The sequence below is a fragment of the Grampus griseus genome (genome assembly GCF_964374135.1).
Source record: "Grampus griseus genome assembly, chromosome: 2".
Taxonomy (NCBI): Eukaryota; Metazoa; Chordata; class Mammalia; order Artiodactyla; family Delphinidae; genus Grampus; species Grampus griseus.
Window position 1 is genome coordinate 43310974 of NC_139018.1, and position 15828 is coordinate 43326801.

Here is a 15828-nt window from a genome sequence, read left to right on the forward strand (position 1 = left end):
GCGCGTCTGGAGCCTGTGCTCTGGAACAGGAGAGGCCACAACAGTGAGAGGCCCGCGTACAGAAAAAAAAAAAAAAGATAATACTCATTTCATAAGTTTGCTGTGGGAATCAAATGAGTTAATCAATGTAGAGCACTTAGAACAGCATCTGGCACCCAGGAAGTTCTATAGCAGTGCTATTTGCTATCACTGTTGTTGTTATTACCCCTTCAGCCCTCAGGGGGTGTGGACAGGATCTGGGGCTGAGGACCTCCAATGCTGCTATCTCTGGGATTAAGCAGTTTCATTATATTATAGAATTATAATGCACATGTCATTTTCTGTAACTGCCATGACTTGAGAAAAGTTGATAGGCCCAGGTTTTACACAGGTCTCTTTCAAACCTTAGAAAGACTCTAAGAGATGTTTCTTTTTCTTTTTTTTTAAAATAAATTTATTTATTTATTTATTTATTTATTGGCTGTGTTGGGTCTTCGTTGCTGTGTGTGGGCTTTCTCTAGTTGCCGGAGCGGGAAGTTCTTTTTGTTGTGGAGCACAGGCTCTAAGCACGTGGGCTGCAGCAGTTGTGGCTTGCAGGCTCTAGAGTGCAGGCTCAGTAGTTGTGGCACACGGGCTTAGTTGCTCCGCGGCATGTGGGATCTTCCTGGACCAGGGCTCGAACCCGTGTCCCCTGCATTGGCAGTCAGATTCTTAAACACTGCACCACCAGGGAAGTCCCGAGATGTTTCTATTTTTGTGTCCATTTTGTAGATAATGAAACTGAGGTTAACAAACATGCCCCGACTCATACACTTAGAAAATGGCAGAACTTGGATTCAAACCCAGATTCATTGGGCCCAGGACACTTGGCCATTGGGCAAAATGCCACACTGTTTTCTCCAGGGATATAGGGACAGCTCCTTTTCCCCATTCTTTATCCCACTTTGTCATATGCTCCCCAAGTTCTGTTACCTACTGTGTCCCATGTCTCTCAAATATTTGTGAATATATTTTGTGAATATCTCCCCATGCTGCCCTTCTTCAAGGACTTAGTCAAAGGCCAGAGGGGCGATGCTAGTGGGCCAGGCTGGTGGAGGCCAGTCTCTCTTCCTTTAGCCTGACTTCTATTTTGAAGGATGCTTAGTGGTTGTATGTAAGTAGATCCCTAAAGGGAGGAGGGGAGGGGATGGGTACAGTTTGAGCTCCAGCTGAGATCTAATTCTCTCTGTACTGCGGATTTGTACTTGCTCTGGATCTTGATATGTAAAAGGTTCCCAGAAACATTACACCACAGAGACTATATTTAGGCGGTTTTAATAGGGTAGCGTGGCTCCGCTGTATTCCTTAGGGTCCCACCAGGGAATACACATCAGTGATTAGCAAGGCCGAGCGCTACACTGTTACTCCACTTGCTGGTGATTGGATTAAGAAGACTTCTTTCTTCTCAAAAATTAATTAATGGGTCAAATTCACAACAAACTCAGATACTTGACTTACTAATATTTTAATTGGAGGGCATTTACTGCAGACTTCACTCACTGTCATTTGACCTTCACCTGACTTGTGAGAGACTCTGCCGCCTGAGTCACATGCCACATCTCGGTCTGATGGAAATGTAGGCTCTAGATTTTGTTTTGCAGTGTCCCGTGCTTCTTCTTTTTGTATTTCTTTTCTTCACATCTTCCTTTCCCCTCATTTTTCCCTAGAAAAACAAAGTAAGAAAACAACTGTGAAGGTGCTTTGAAAGTTAAGAGCTTTACAAACCTTTGGTGCTTGCAGAATACCAAGTGTCTTCCATGTCTCTGTTGTCCTTGAAGGGGGAGAGGGTTATGTGTCAGTACCTGTTAAATGCCAGGCATTGCATGAGGCCTCTTGGTATATATTTTATTTAATTCTCATAATAACCTTGCAAGACTGTTATTCTTAACCTTATTCTATAGAAGAAGCATTTCAGGCTCAGAAAGATTATTAACTTGCCCCAAGCCAACAGCCAAGTAAGTGAAGAATCTGGAAGTAGTGAACTTACACTCTGAAATCTTTGCTCTTTTCACCCGTTTTCCCTTGCCTTTCTAAGCTACGGTGCTCACTTATGGTGGGAAATAAGGAAGAATTAGCCAATTCAAGTAATAAGTAACACAGACTTGAATTTGGAGAAGCTGCTGCTTCAGTTGTAATCCCAGATCCCCAATCAAACTTTACGGATTCCTCTCTCCAGTTTAGCTCTGCCAGGGCCTCTGCTACCAGCATTGCCCTCTACTTTGAACTCAGGAGGTTTCTGGGAAACATTTGTTTTATCATCTCCAAAACTGGAATTTGGGACAGAAGTTTCTCTTAATAAGTCAGCTTATCACTGGACAGTATAAGAATCGTGAATACTATGCAAATTTATGCAAATCACCCATCTAACTTAAGGGAGATTTAAAGTAAGATGGGGCCACACCTTCCAGGTGTGTAGTCTGAATGGGGTGGGGTGAACCCTTTTCTTTGAGCCTTACTGAGACTTGTGTAATTCTGAGTCCTTGACCCCATGTTAAGGTCTGGCCTTTTTGTACAGCATTCTCTGAAATACTGCCTAGATCATAAACAGGTTCTGACCAAGGTCAAAGACAGAGCTCTATCATTTTTCAGTTGGAAAAACTGCCTACTATGGACGGTCTTAGAGCTGTCAGGCATTTGGAGACTTTGTTGCAGGAAGGATGGATTCACATGAACCTGGGCAAAAGACATCGGCTGTTGATGCTAACAAGGGTGAGAGCAGAGGCTAAAACTGAGGATGGTCAGTGGTGGCAAGGGACAATCTGAGGGGCTCTCTGCCCCCTAAACTCCGTCAGCCTCCCTAAACTACTGTAAATAAGAAATAAACAAGCAAAACGTGAAAACCATTCAACAGATATTTTTCGACCTTTCTACTCAGTGTGGTTATCTACAGATCATCAGCGTCACCTGGGAGCTCGTTAGAAAAGCAGCCGCCCAGGATCCACCCCAGGCCTACTGAGTTAGAATCATGTCACGTGATTCTGCGCACAGCCACGAGCTGAAGGTCGGAGCAGCCGTTTTATACCGGGAACTGTGGTCTGGAGGGCTGGGTGCAAGGCCTCTGCACACAGCACTCTATGAACAAGTGAAATTGGACGAAGCACCAAGGAAAAGAAGAAAAAGGTTAGACATTATTTTATTACCCAGATTCTGTTTTTATTTCAGGAATTGTTAATGGGCTTTGCCAGTGACATTAAGTGAAGGATAAATGAATTAAGGATTCTTCAAGGATAGGTGAATTAAGGGTTCAAAATTAAAACAGGGCTGTGAGGAGGATTTCTCTGGGGAAAGCTGTGTTGCAAATCCACCTAAACTAAGCAAGAGGAAGAAGGAGGGAGGTGCTCAGTCGCTTCATCTCAGATCTGAGGAGGAGACTTCTCCCTGACCACCCAGAGAGCTTAGCATGTGACTCTAGTGGGGAGAAGGGTGTAGTAGCCGGCTGTCCGTCACCCACTAACCCATCCCCCCTGGGAAATCAAAGGGGCCAGAGAGACGGGATGGTGAGTGCTCTGGTAGAGGTGCAAAGCTGCGGCTGTGTCTGAATGGTCACGCTGCCCTCGGGTGGAATGCGGATCCTAGGAACTGGGTGCGGAACCAATGGCTGGGAATAATTTTAATAGGGGTCACCCAGGGGAGGAGACCATGGCAGTAAAAGGCTGTGAGGTGACATTGGTTGTTGCGGTGGGCCGGGGCGGGGAATAGGGAACAGAAGCGGAGCGCGCTTGGGAATGGGCAGCCCAGCGAGCGGCATTGATGGGTAAATGGGGGTTGTCATCAGAGGAACCTCGAAGGTGGTAGTCTCTAGAGAATTCGTAAAGATACTCACCATGGAAATGTCAGTTCTAGATGTCTTCTAACACCAGGAAGAATAGCACTACCTTACTATGTAGTACTCACCAAGTAGGAATTTTCCTGCCCCTCTACTTCCCCCTCACAGCTTCGACCCTGGGGGAGACACAGGTCAGAAATAGCAGGTAAGTTCTGGGAGAAAGAATTTAAAACAGAAGATGTTAACCCTGAGGTGCGGGAGCGTTTTGCGGCTGGTCCTGCATAAGGGAGGGGTGTGTGGAAGGGAGACTTTTGGGTGACGATTGATCTGTTCGTCACTATATCTGACTAGACACTTTTAAATACTGAATTGGGATTGCAGTTGGAATTTACAGTGATAGTTGATTATCTTTCTAACCTAAGCATGACCGTAAAAGTCAAGGTTAAAGGAAGGACCTGACTGGGTTTAAAGAGACAATGGGAAAAAACACATTTTTGTGATTAAACCCCATAAGTCTTGCTTATTCAATGTGCCAGTTACAGTGAAGGATTAGCCGAAAGAGAAACACCTGTAAGTTCAGAGGAGCGTTAGCTAGAAGATGACTTGATATGATTCAGCCTTTGATTATTTTGGTCAGTGCCTGGAAACACATTTTTCTATGGGGACCAAACTGTAGGTATGGGCAGTGCCTACTACATCAGCAGTTACCAAGGAGTGGTCGTTTTAAGGGATGCAAAGAAAAGGAATTTTCAAAGACTAAGATTTAAGCATTTGTTTTAATGTATTATATTAATCAGAATAAACTAAGTGCTGTCATAAACTATCTCAAAATCAAAGTGAGTTAAGAGAATAAAGGGTTATTTTTCACCTCACATCACAGTCCAATGTGGGCTTTAGTGGGGATGGGTTCTGTGTTCCACAGTCGTTCAGGGACTCAGACTCCCTGAGTTTGGGGGCTTTCGGTTCCTCTGGTCCTTGAGTCGGTTTCCTCCAGCCACAGACCGACAAAGAGGGGACATTCAGGATCACTGACGGTGCCAGGAATCACTTCCGTGGCACCGTCCCTTGGCCAGAGCCTGTGACGTGACCCTGCCTAACTGCAAGGGTTGCTGGGAAATGTCTGGTAGCTGTGTGACCAGTGAGCAAAGGAAACGGGGTGGGACTCACCACTGTCTCTCTTCATGGACACCTTATGAGAGGTACAGCCCATCAAATCCCTGATTTCACAGACACAGTACTGTTGCTTAGGTTAAAACTAAAGTTGTAGAGCCACTTCCTGCTGACCACATGAATCACTCGAAGGCCGGTTCCTGTGGGGAAGGAGTTGGGGTGTCCTTATCACTGCAGATAAGGACACTGAAGGATGTGGTGGGGAAAATGCCATTATAAAAACCCAGAATGATTCAGGTGTATTCAACTTCTGTAACTTTCTGCTTAGGGCATAGCAAAAGGGCAACAAAAATGAATTAAAACCCTCTTTCCCTTCAGGGCACTTTACTCTAATTAATCTTACAGTAAGGCTATTTAAAATGAAGCTTTCATTATTGACTTATCAACAGTAATTTCTTGCAAGAGAAAAACAGACTTTTCCAGAGTGGATTTTTAGAAATCAATTGGTGATTATTCTTTGTATTTTATTTTCATTTTTAAACTTAAAATTTTACTATTGAGTGATTAACAGCTATTTCTTGTGCACAAAAAATAGAAATTTTAGGTGTGCATTTTTGTTAAATGGTTATTATGCTTTGCATTTCATTTTTATTTTTATACTGTGAGAGCATTGACTTCTTTTCACTGCCTTTGTCTTTATAGTCACTTTCTGTACTTGAGGTGGGTCAGAGCTGACTTTGGAGCCAGGACACCTGGGGCAGAGCCAAGTCTGCCCCTCGCTAGCTGCCTGACTTTGAGCAAATTTCCTAATCTCTCTATGCCTCAGTTTTCTCATCTATAAAACGACAGCAGTAACAGTACCTACCTCATAGGATTGTGGTGAGAATTCAATGAGGTGATATTTATAAAGTCTGGCATAGACTAAGTGCTATGTATGTTTTTGGTGTTAATCTTTGACAAGTGATACTCAATTTCCTTTTGCAGTAGTTTCCATTTGGCATCATACTTTAAAAAACAATGAGCCTTTTAAAAGAGAAACATTAATAAAAGCACAAGTCGTTGTAGAGTGCTATGGCCAGAACTGTGATGTTGGTAAGCAGATAATTCAAGTGTGGACTGTGTCTCATGTGATCGATGGCTTCCTTATAAATCAGGCAGTAGATTTGACTTGGAGTTTTTGCAAATCAATCAGCAATGAATGAAAGCCCTTTTCTAAGAGTAAGTATAGTGATATGCTATACTTATTATTGGAATAAAACCACCCTAAAACTGATACTTGAAGAGGGTTGGTTTCTGAACAAGTTGAGATATAGAACAATGCAAAGACAGGGACCATTTATTTCCTGTTTACTGTCAGAAGCCAGTAAAGGTAATGGCTTTGGCTGTACTGGCCTCATGGATTGCTAACAGCTGTGGACCCAGGAGTTAGACAGAACTGCCTAACTGGGCTGGGGCAGGAACCCCCTGGGGGAAGAGGAGGCCCACCCAGTGGAGGCTCCGGGCACAGAGGAACAGAGAACTTGTGCCCAGCGTGAGCAGGCATACTCTCAAGAGAAAGAAAGTAGAGAATGGAGCAGAGCTTGCCTTTTCCATTTGCCCCGAATTTAACAATCCCCACTTGTCACTCCTCTTCCTCAGGGGTAAGAGTGTGCTTATGAAAAATTCCTTTTAGTGAAGGGGAAAACTGTCTCTCTCTAATAAAGGCCCAAACTGTTAGGGTGCTCTGTTGTTTGGTCTCCTTTGTAATCATGACTTACAGTGTCTGCACTTCTCTTTCTAGTATTAATTAACTACACATGGCATTAATTAACTATATATGGCATCACTCACTGGAGTCTCCTCCACGAATCTGTCATTCTTCCTGGTGAGACTTCTGCTGCACCCACAGACAAATGGGGGCGGCAAGTTAAGGTATTTTCTCTTTATAAGGAAGAAAAAGAAAAGTAGTGGAGCCCCTGCTTAAAAAAAAAATCAGTTCATGGGTGATCTTATTTGCTGTGATGCAACTGGTGTGTGTGTGTGTGTGTGTGTGTTCGAATAGACAGGAGGTAATTTTTTTTTATTTTTTGGCACTTTCAGATCATAAGAGAATTTAACATTAAGCCAACTCCCAAAATTGCTCCTGAGCCTTCCTAGATATTTAGGTAAATCTTTAGGTAAACTGAGACACAGTAGTCTTTCATTGTTAATTTTACAAACTGCCAATAATCTACTTTCCATATCTTTTAAAGATATGCTTGTAAAATGACATAGCCTATTAATTTTTAATGAATGTTTCTAGATTTTAAGCACACAAAATTATCAACTAGTAATAGCATGTGTAATTTTCTGAAGCTGAAAAACAATAGCACAGTTATTTATTTATGCTTTGGTCTGCTAAGCTTATCATTACCAGACAAGGAAATAGCATATCATATTTTTACAAACTGTTTAACAGTAGTTATTGGTAGCAGTTCCTCACAAAGCCAGGTGGGAAGTAGTTTTATTTTTTTCAAAAGTTTGCTTTGGAAATGAAAACACTATTGCTTTATACAAAATTACTTTTGCAATATGGGAATTCTGATTTTAAAAAAGAGACATTGTCTCTCCATAGCGCAGTGGTAACATTTTTAAGATTCTAATGACATACTCAGGAAACATTCATAAATCAGTTAAGTATCTAGCACAGTAATGTTTTACTCTGTGTGGCCTTGGGAAAATGATTTCACATTTCTATTTTCTACTTGTCTTTGAAGAAATAGAGATCATGGTAATCTATTAACATCTTTGAAGCTCTCTGGGATAAAGAATATGCTAATTATTCTTTTGATATTATAATATTTATACTTTATTTAAATATGACTTTTGAATTAGACCAGTCCATTCTGTTGAACTAATGACAAATTTGGAGATATGATTGGTGTGTCTTTGGGACACAGAATTTCCACGTCCTATGTAATCTCAAAATTTCTCTGGTCTTGTGATAATAACATGGCAGCTTCATTTTTAATGACCATGCTGTAAGGCACTGTTGACTCTTTTCTAGAGATTATTATCATTTCATTGTTTTGGTTAACATTAGTTTGAAAAAATTGCAGCTCTAATTTTAGCTGTGGGGACAAATATTTGTGTTGTTGGTGATTAACAAGACTTCTGAAGGTCAGATATAAATACATAAACTCTACTGCAATATTAGTTTGCATTTCCCCTTTTTTGGTAAGGGTGTGGAAAAAACCAGAACAAAGTATACCAAAAAGGGAATGATAGTTTGAAAGAATAAAGTTGTAATTTAGAAAAGGTAATTTCAAAAGATACCTTGAGTAATGCATATTCAATATGAAAAATACAGGTAATGCAGAAAAAAACAATCACTCAAATGTTCTATTACTTAAAGACAGTGTGTTAACAATCCTGAGAATATTCCAGATCTGGTTTTCTAGTACACTTTCCTTTTACATTGTTGTGATTATACTATTGATACTATTGTATGTGCTGCTTTTTTCATTTACTATTAGAACATAAGCAATTTATAAATTGTCACAAACTTCTCACAAACTTTTCATTGGCAACATAATCTATTATCAAATGGTATAGAATAACAGATCATTTACCCTTATTAGTGTGATTGGTGCTCCGATATTTACTGAGTGTTGAGGGTTTATCCTCTCATTTATTCTCTCCTCTCTGCTTGGTCTGCTAAACAAAACTAAGGCTTTGGTGCGTTTACTATAAAAGTTCTAAACCTGCCTGAGCAGGACTTCTGGTTCCAAAAGACAGAGCAGCATAAAACTCAGATGCAACATGGTAATTACATTATTTAATTATGAGACAGATATGTGCACATTTCTCTGTAAAGTGGATTTGTTCAAACTCAGTAGCTTCTGGATCCTAGGAGAAATTGAAATATTGTCTCTTGAGAAGGTGTGTGCTTCTGGCAACAAAAATGAAAATAAACAAGTGGGACTCCATTAAACCGAGGAGGTACAGCACAACAAACAACAAATTGAAAAGGTAGCCTCCAAAATGGAAAAAAAAATTCACAAACCATATATCTAATGAGGTTAATATATAAAATATATAAATAACTCATACAACTCAATAGCAAAAAAAAAGCAAATAATTCAACTTAAAGGTGGGCAAAGGACCTGAATAGACATTTTTCAAAAGAAGGCATATAAATGGCCAAGAGGTACATGAAAAGATGCTCAATATCACTCATCGCCAGGGAAATGCAAATCAAAACCACAATGAGATACCACCTCACACGTCTTAGAATGGCTATTATCGAAAAGACAAGAAATAGCAAGTGTTGGAGAAGGGTGGAAAAAAGGGAATACTTGTGTACTATTGGTGGGAATGTAAATTGGAGTAGTCATTACGGAAAACAGTATGGAGGTTCCTCAAAAAATCACAAATAGAACTACCAACTGACCCAAACATCCTACTCTAGGTATATATGTGAGAAGGAATTGGGAGGATTCCCTGGCAGTCCAGTGGTTAGGACTCCATGCCCTCACTGCCGAGGGCCTGGGTTCAATTCCTGGTTGCAGAACTAAGATCCTGCCACAAACCCATGTTCATTGCAGCATTATTCACAATAGCCAAGATGTGGAAACAACCTAAGCATCTGTCAGTCTATGAATGGATAAAGATGTAGTAGACACATACAGTGAAATGTTACTCAGCCTTGAGAAAGAAGGAAATCTTGCCACTTGTGACAAGATGGTTGAACCTTGAGGGTATTATGCTAAGTGAGAAAAATCCAACAAAGAAAGACAGATACTGTATGATCTCACTTAAATGTGGAACCTAAAAAAGTCAGACATAAAAACAGAGTAGAATGGTGGTCACCAAAGGCTGGGGGGTGGAGGAATTGGGGAGATGTTGTTTAAGATGATGTTTACAGCTAGTAGATAAATAAGCATAGTGAATAATAGTCGATAATGCTGTACTGTAAACTTCAAAGTTGCCAAGAGACTAGATCTTAATTGTTCTCATCACACACACAAAAAATTATAATTACATAACATGATAGAGGTATTAGCTACCAGCTTGGGTAGTAAACATACATAGTATCTAAGTGTATCAAACCAACACATACATCTTAAACTTACACAATGTTACATGATCTCAATTTTTAAAAATTAAAATATGAAAGTCCATTTTTAAAGAAAAATAAGGTGTGTGCTTGAGAGCCTCATGGCTTATGGTGGTAAGTATCTGCAGCAGCCCCAGGCTGAGTGCGATGTGGAAGACAGTACAGTATGTGGTAGTTTGTGAAAACCAATTCATCTAAATGAACTTTCAGGAGTTTTTAGATTTTTCCACAATTTTACCTCTTTCCCGATAAAGGTCTAACTCTTTTTTTTTTTTTTGCGGTACGCGGGCCTCTCACTGTTGTGGAGCACAGGCTCCGGACGCACGGGCTCAGCGGCCATGGCTCACGGGCCCAGCTGCTCCGCAGCATGTGGGATCCTCCCGGACCGGGACATGAACCCACGTCCCCTGCATCGGCAGGCGGACTCTCAACCACTGTACCACCAGGGAAGCCCAGGTCTAACTCTTTTTAATCAAGCTAACCATTTAGGGTCATTAATTAGGATCACTTAAAACTGAGTGTAAGGGACGGGGACGACGTTCTGTTTCACCGCCTCCAAGGGGTGCAGCTCGGCGTTGTGGAGCAGAAAGAACACTCGAAGGGCTTTCCTGACATTGACAGTCGACGATTTAAAACCCTGCTAGAATTTGTAAGTGTGTGAAGCATTCCCAGACCCTTCAACCGACTCAACAGCAGCTACTTCCCTGTGACTGGGTCCTGATTAAGGTCCTCCCAAGAAAGACTTCATTGCATCCACGCTCAAGAGGACTCTGCCAGGTTTTCCTGACCCCTCTACATCGCTATCAAGTGCCAAGCCCTTAAGACTTGGGTATGTGTATTGCAACGGCAAGAGTGCCAGTGCCCACCAAAGACCCACTGGACCTGTCAGCTCCTCTGTTTCACCAAGCAGACATAATAACTTACCAGCAAAGCAGAGTAAGCCAGGTGCCTCTGCGTGATACCACCAGCTGATAACACACAAGAAAGAATCATTAACTTAGACTAGAACCCTACCTTTTCTTGAGAAGCTGGGATTGAAAGGAGCTATTCTGAGATCTGTGCTGCTAGTAAGTGACTGATAACATAGACTGGATCAGTCCCTGAGTTCAGAGACTTGGTTGCAAGTGAGTGAAAAATAGACAACGAGAGGCTTCCCTGGTGGCGCAGTGGTTGAGAGTCTGCCTGCCAATGCAGGGGACACTGGTTCGTGCCCCGGGCTGGGAGGATCCCACATGCCGCGGAGCGGCTGAGCCCATGAGCCATGGCCACTGGGTCTGCGCGTCCGGAGCCTGTGCTCCGCAACGGGAGGGGCCGCGACGGTGAGAAGCCCGCGTACCACAAAAAAAAAAAAAAAAAAAAAATAGACAACGAAATGTTGAAGAATTGCACAGAGGTGCAAGCCACATTTTACCCTCTCCAAGTAATGGTGGTTGGACTGAGAAAGTGCTAAACCAAACCTGTAATAGGACTGGTTGTTTGGGTGTCTCTCTTTGTCATTGTGGCCTCTTACTATTACATTGCTTTCTGTGTTGTCTCTCTAGGTCCCCTTGTTCTCAGATAATTCACATTGCCCTGACTGGACAGCAATGGTTCCCTAGTTTAGAACTAGGCCACTGGTTGTACCAAACTGAACTGGTTGAGAATGAATGTTGCCAAGTATTCTTAGACCGTATTAACAGAGCTGAGTATTGCCCTGAGTGTTATCCTGATAATCCTAAGAGAAGCCTTGTTCTTCCTTGGTCTTTCCCACTTGAGGGGGCTCCCCAAAATCTTACCAGCTGGACCTTTGAAAAAGCTTGCCACCCATTTCTTCTGGGTCCTCCACTGTTAGAAAAAGGATATATGAGTCTAGAGTTGCTGGTTTTAACCCTGCATTACAGTGAATCCTGATCAGAACAGACAAAACCTTGAACAAAAAACCTGGCCAAAGCAAATAACTTCTTAAACTTAAGATTTTCTTAAAGTAAAAATCATGGAGACTCCAGAGGGTTGTGTACTAGTAGCCCAAGGAAGATGGAAAAATGACTCCTTTCTATATCTGATCCAGACTGTCACTGCTCTGGGAAGCTGCTTAAATTGTTGTTGGATCTGCTTCCGGGGTCTATGCATCTCTTCTTCAGCATGAATTTAATCAGCATTCCAAGCCAGACTGTTCATCTAGAACCTGACTAACCCATATTTCCTATGTTTTGGAATTAGCTTACTCCTAAAAATCTCCACAGCCTAATGATTGACATTATTATGACACGGTAGTCCTGGAGGAGAAGCCCCCTACTGTGTGTACTTTCATTATATTCTAGTGATAACTTTCGTGTGGGAAAGCATCCTTGTAGCTGAATTCTAGATTATTCCAGTAAAACAACTAGGCATTTTAATAATAAACGATATTGTTCTAAATTCTACCTCATATATTAATCGGTGATAATTATATATATATATAATTTATTCATATATAACTGTTTATTCATCATTGGCTCTATTTAACTCATCCTCAGTGTGGGTGTGACGTGATCGATAACTGGTCACTGTTAGAGAAATCACATTCAATCAGGCAACACCTATATAGGTGACATAAAAGCATGCAGAAATGCCTCTGTCTACATCGCCTTGGCTCTTCGTAAGCAAATACTATCTTGTCTTTGTGGTGACTGAACGTAGAATGTCCTCCCCTAGCAATGGAAAAGTACCTGTCCTAGGAGATAGGTGACTAAAGAAGTTACCCAGCTTGACTCCATATATATTATGAACGGTTTAGCGGAAGCATTTTTCTTAGAACTAAGAAGGTCTTACCTGACAATGGCCTCATTCTGACCTTCACTTGTTCATAAGAATCATGGAACTAGAGTTCAGGTAAGAAACTTAGAAAAAGCAGTTGAAAACATCTCAGAGGCCACTGAACAATTTTAAAATTCCACTTAAGATTCTAGATAATCCAGTGCTTGTGTAGCGACTCAATGTTCTCAAGGTCCCAGGTCCTTTCTATCTTTCCCCTCCGGGATCCTTATCACATTGGCTTTTTGTCCTCATAGTTCTCACCAAGTACAATGTAGCTTGTTGCTGCTCCAGACATTTCAATCCCAATCAAAGGCCGGAAGTAGGGAGCAAAAAGCTTTCTCCTTTCAGGTCTGTTTCTTTTATTGGGGAAGAAGATCTTTGTCAAAAGTCCCTCACAAATTTTTTCTTACATCTCATTACAGCAAGGATTTTTTTCCGTACATCCTTGAATCACAAGGGAGCCTGGGAAACCTGGCAGAGGGGAGTGGAGTTGGCATTGCCTGGATAGGGCACGTTGTCTCCCCTAATAAAATCAGAGCTCTTTTAGGAAGGAAGAAGGAAGGAATGAATGGCTGTTGGTATGCAACAAATCATGCCTGCCACATGTTGTTAAAAAGTCACTTGTTAGTCTGTTTAAAGAATGTATCCCAGAGATCTACCCTGTATCCGCCTTATGTCTGTCATGATGGAAGTTCTCTTCTGTTTTATTGCTGAATAAGCTGTGTGGACTGCTAAGAAAAACAGAAACAAAACCAAAACTGACTGTAGAAGATACTGTTGTAATTTGTGTGCTGTTTTCAAATTGACATCACTGTCATTTTGACACGCTTGTGACTGTGTTGAGTACACTTGGCTCTGGTTCTGTGATTCCTATATAGATGGTTAGGTGTTTTATCTTGTTCTCTAGGCGTTTCCTTCATTCTCTATATGTTATTTCCTTGCAGGGTCTGTCAGTCAGCCTTTCTTGTCATGGTGCTGTGTAACGACCTCAAAATCTCAGAGGCTTACAACGAAGTGCTTTTTTCCTTGCTCATGGGTCTGTGGTGTTCCCCTGGACTCAGGTAGCCTCAGGCTATGTTCAGGGCTGCTGCATGGGTCTCTTCTGGGGTTCAGACTGAATGCACAGTGACTACCTTAGTATATTTCCCTGTGGAACTGGCAGAAGTACAGGAGGGCAATCCAAATGCACAAACCCATTTTAAGTCTCTGCTTGTATTATTTTTACTGATATCCCATTGAAAAAAGTGAGTCATATGGCTAAATCCAAGCTCAGGGGGTGTGGCAGTACAGTCCACACACTACCAGAATATGGCAAGGACATATAATACTACTATAAGAGAGTGACAAATTGAGACCCATAATTATATTTACCATACAGTGTTTAACATGTTATATTTGGGGCTTAGCTATTTTTTTTCTCTATTGGTTTCTATTTTCATAAGGCAACTGGTCTTTTCTGTGCGTTTTAAAATGTCTTTTTCATCAGAGGCTTTTCCTCCCAGATAGCTTTGCATAAGTTTTATGGGCATCGAATACTTTGCTGTTACTCTTCATAGAATGTTTGAGTTGGAAGGTACCTTAGAGTTTCAGTTCTATCACTTTGCAGATCAGAAAACCGAAGTCCAGAGAGGTTAGGTGACTGGTGTAAGAACACACAGCTAGCCAATGACAATATATTTTCACGTGCAAAGTGAGGAGCAGGACATTTTAAAGTTCCTTTTTTCCTTTTGACCCTTATGTCCTATCTCATTCTAAGCCAGTTCCCAAGGCCACTTCCCGGGAGTTCAGCTGGCCTGCCTACTTTGGAAATACTAAGCACAGAATAATAGATGGAAAGGGCAGAGGGAGCACGAATGAGCCCCATGCCCCCTCGCCCTGCAAGCTGGCTGGCAGGCAGTGTCCGTCCTCCCCAGCGGGCGAGGCGGAGCCCTGGAGTGTTGGGCTCTGGAGAAGAGGCACAGGTCTTCTGAAGGTCAGGTGGATGACCTCTCCCTGAGAACACCTTTTAAAATGGTTTCATGAATCCTCCCAGTTGCTAGGAGATTATAGCAAGGTGTTTTCTGTGGACACTTGGGCATGGTTTTGAAAGCCCTTTGGTGTGAGAGAGAGTCATGAAATTAGGAAGTTTGAGATGATTTGTGTATGTGCAAGAGCAAATTAGTGTGTTTCCATATTTTAACGGAGCAGCAAGAGCACATCCATCTTGTCATTGTGTACAGAATTGTTAACAGTTTCATTTGTGTCACCTATCATCTGAGATTCCCAGTGAAACTGAGTAGTTCATCAACATCAGGTCATATTTATTAACAGTCTGTGCCTGTGCGTATGTGCACGGGTGTGAGCCCCTCAGCTTGGTGCTTAACTGCTTCATTGGTTTCCTTCCATCCGCTATGGCCAGGAGCCAGCTGTGCCTACTTGTTTCATTCTGCACATATGGTGCTTTCAAATGACACTATTTACATGCAAATTAAAAAAACAATCATTTTTTGGAGGAAGAACCAAAATTCAGTTGGTTGTTTTTGCTGCCTGAGAAGTTCTTTCCATTACCTATCTGCTCTTAGTGCTTTTGTGTATACGATTGTGATACGTTACAGTGATGTCAATTTGAAACAAGTTGCATAGATAGGATGATAACACTTCGAATCATTTCTAAGTTTGACTGAAAAAAAAGTTATATAAAACTTAAAATGCCCACATCAGAATTAGCAGCAGTTTACTCTGCAGCTGAGGTGATCAAGCAAATGCTCATGAACCTGATGAAAATAAGAAATTATTTATCAGAAATAAAACCTGCAATACAAGGGTGGAGAATTTTACTCTGTAGAAATAAAAAGTTAAATATTTTTATTATTAATTTTATATAATTATTCACAAGTTCACTGCAGAAATATTTTTATACTATAATTTATGTATCACTTTCGGTAATTTAATTGTTTAGAAATCAACTTGATATTTCATTGTGTTCCTTTTTCAAAGGAATGAGATTTGTTCTTTTTCATCTAGTGGTTTCTAGTCCAACTGATTTCTGAGTCACTTTCCTGCAGCTGATATTTCTGACAGAATTTATAGTGCTGTGTCATGA

The 15828-nt window shown here is 41.3% G+C and overlaps 1 protein-coding gene and 1 pseudogene across 2 annotated transcripts in view; both read left to right on the top strand.

Annotated features, from left to right (window-relative positions):
- Positions 1 to 15828, top strand: part of SLC35F4 (solute carrier family 35 member F4) — a gene marked incomplete at both ends in the record, with an annotated part of 291887 nt that overhangs the window by 79617 nt on the left and 196442 nt on the right. The window lies entirely within an intron of this gene.
- On the top strand, positions 10073 to 11908 carry LOC309818484 (torsin-1A-interacting protein 2-like; annotated as a pseudogene). The gene is made up of 3 exons: positions 10073 to 10135; positions 10474 to 10620; positions 11513 to 11908. The product of its transcript is annotated as a torsin-1A-interacting protein 2-like (transcript).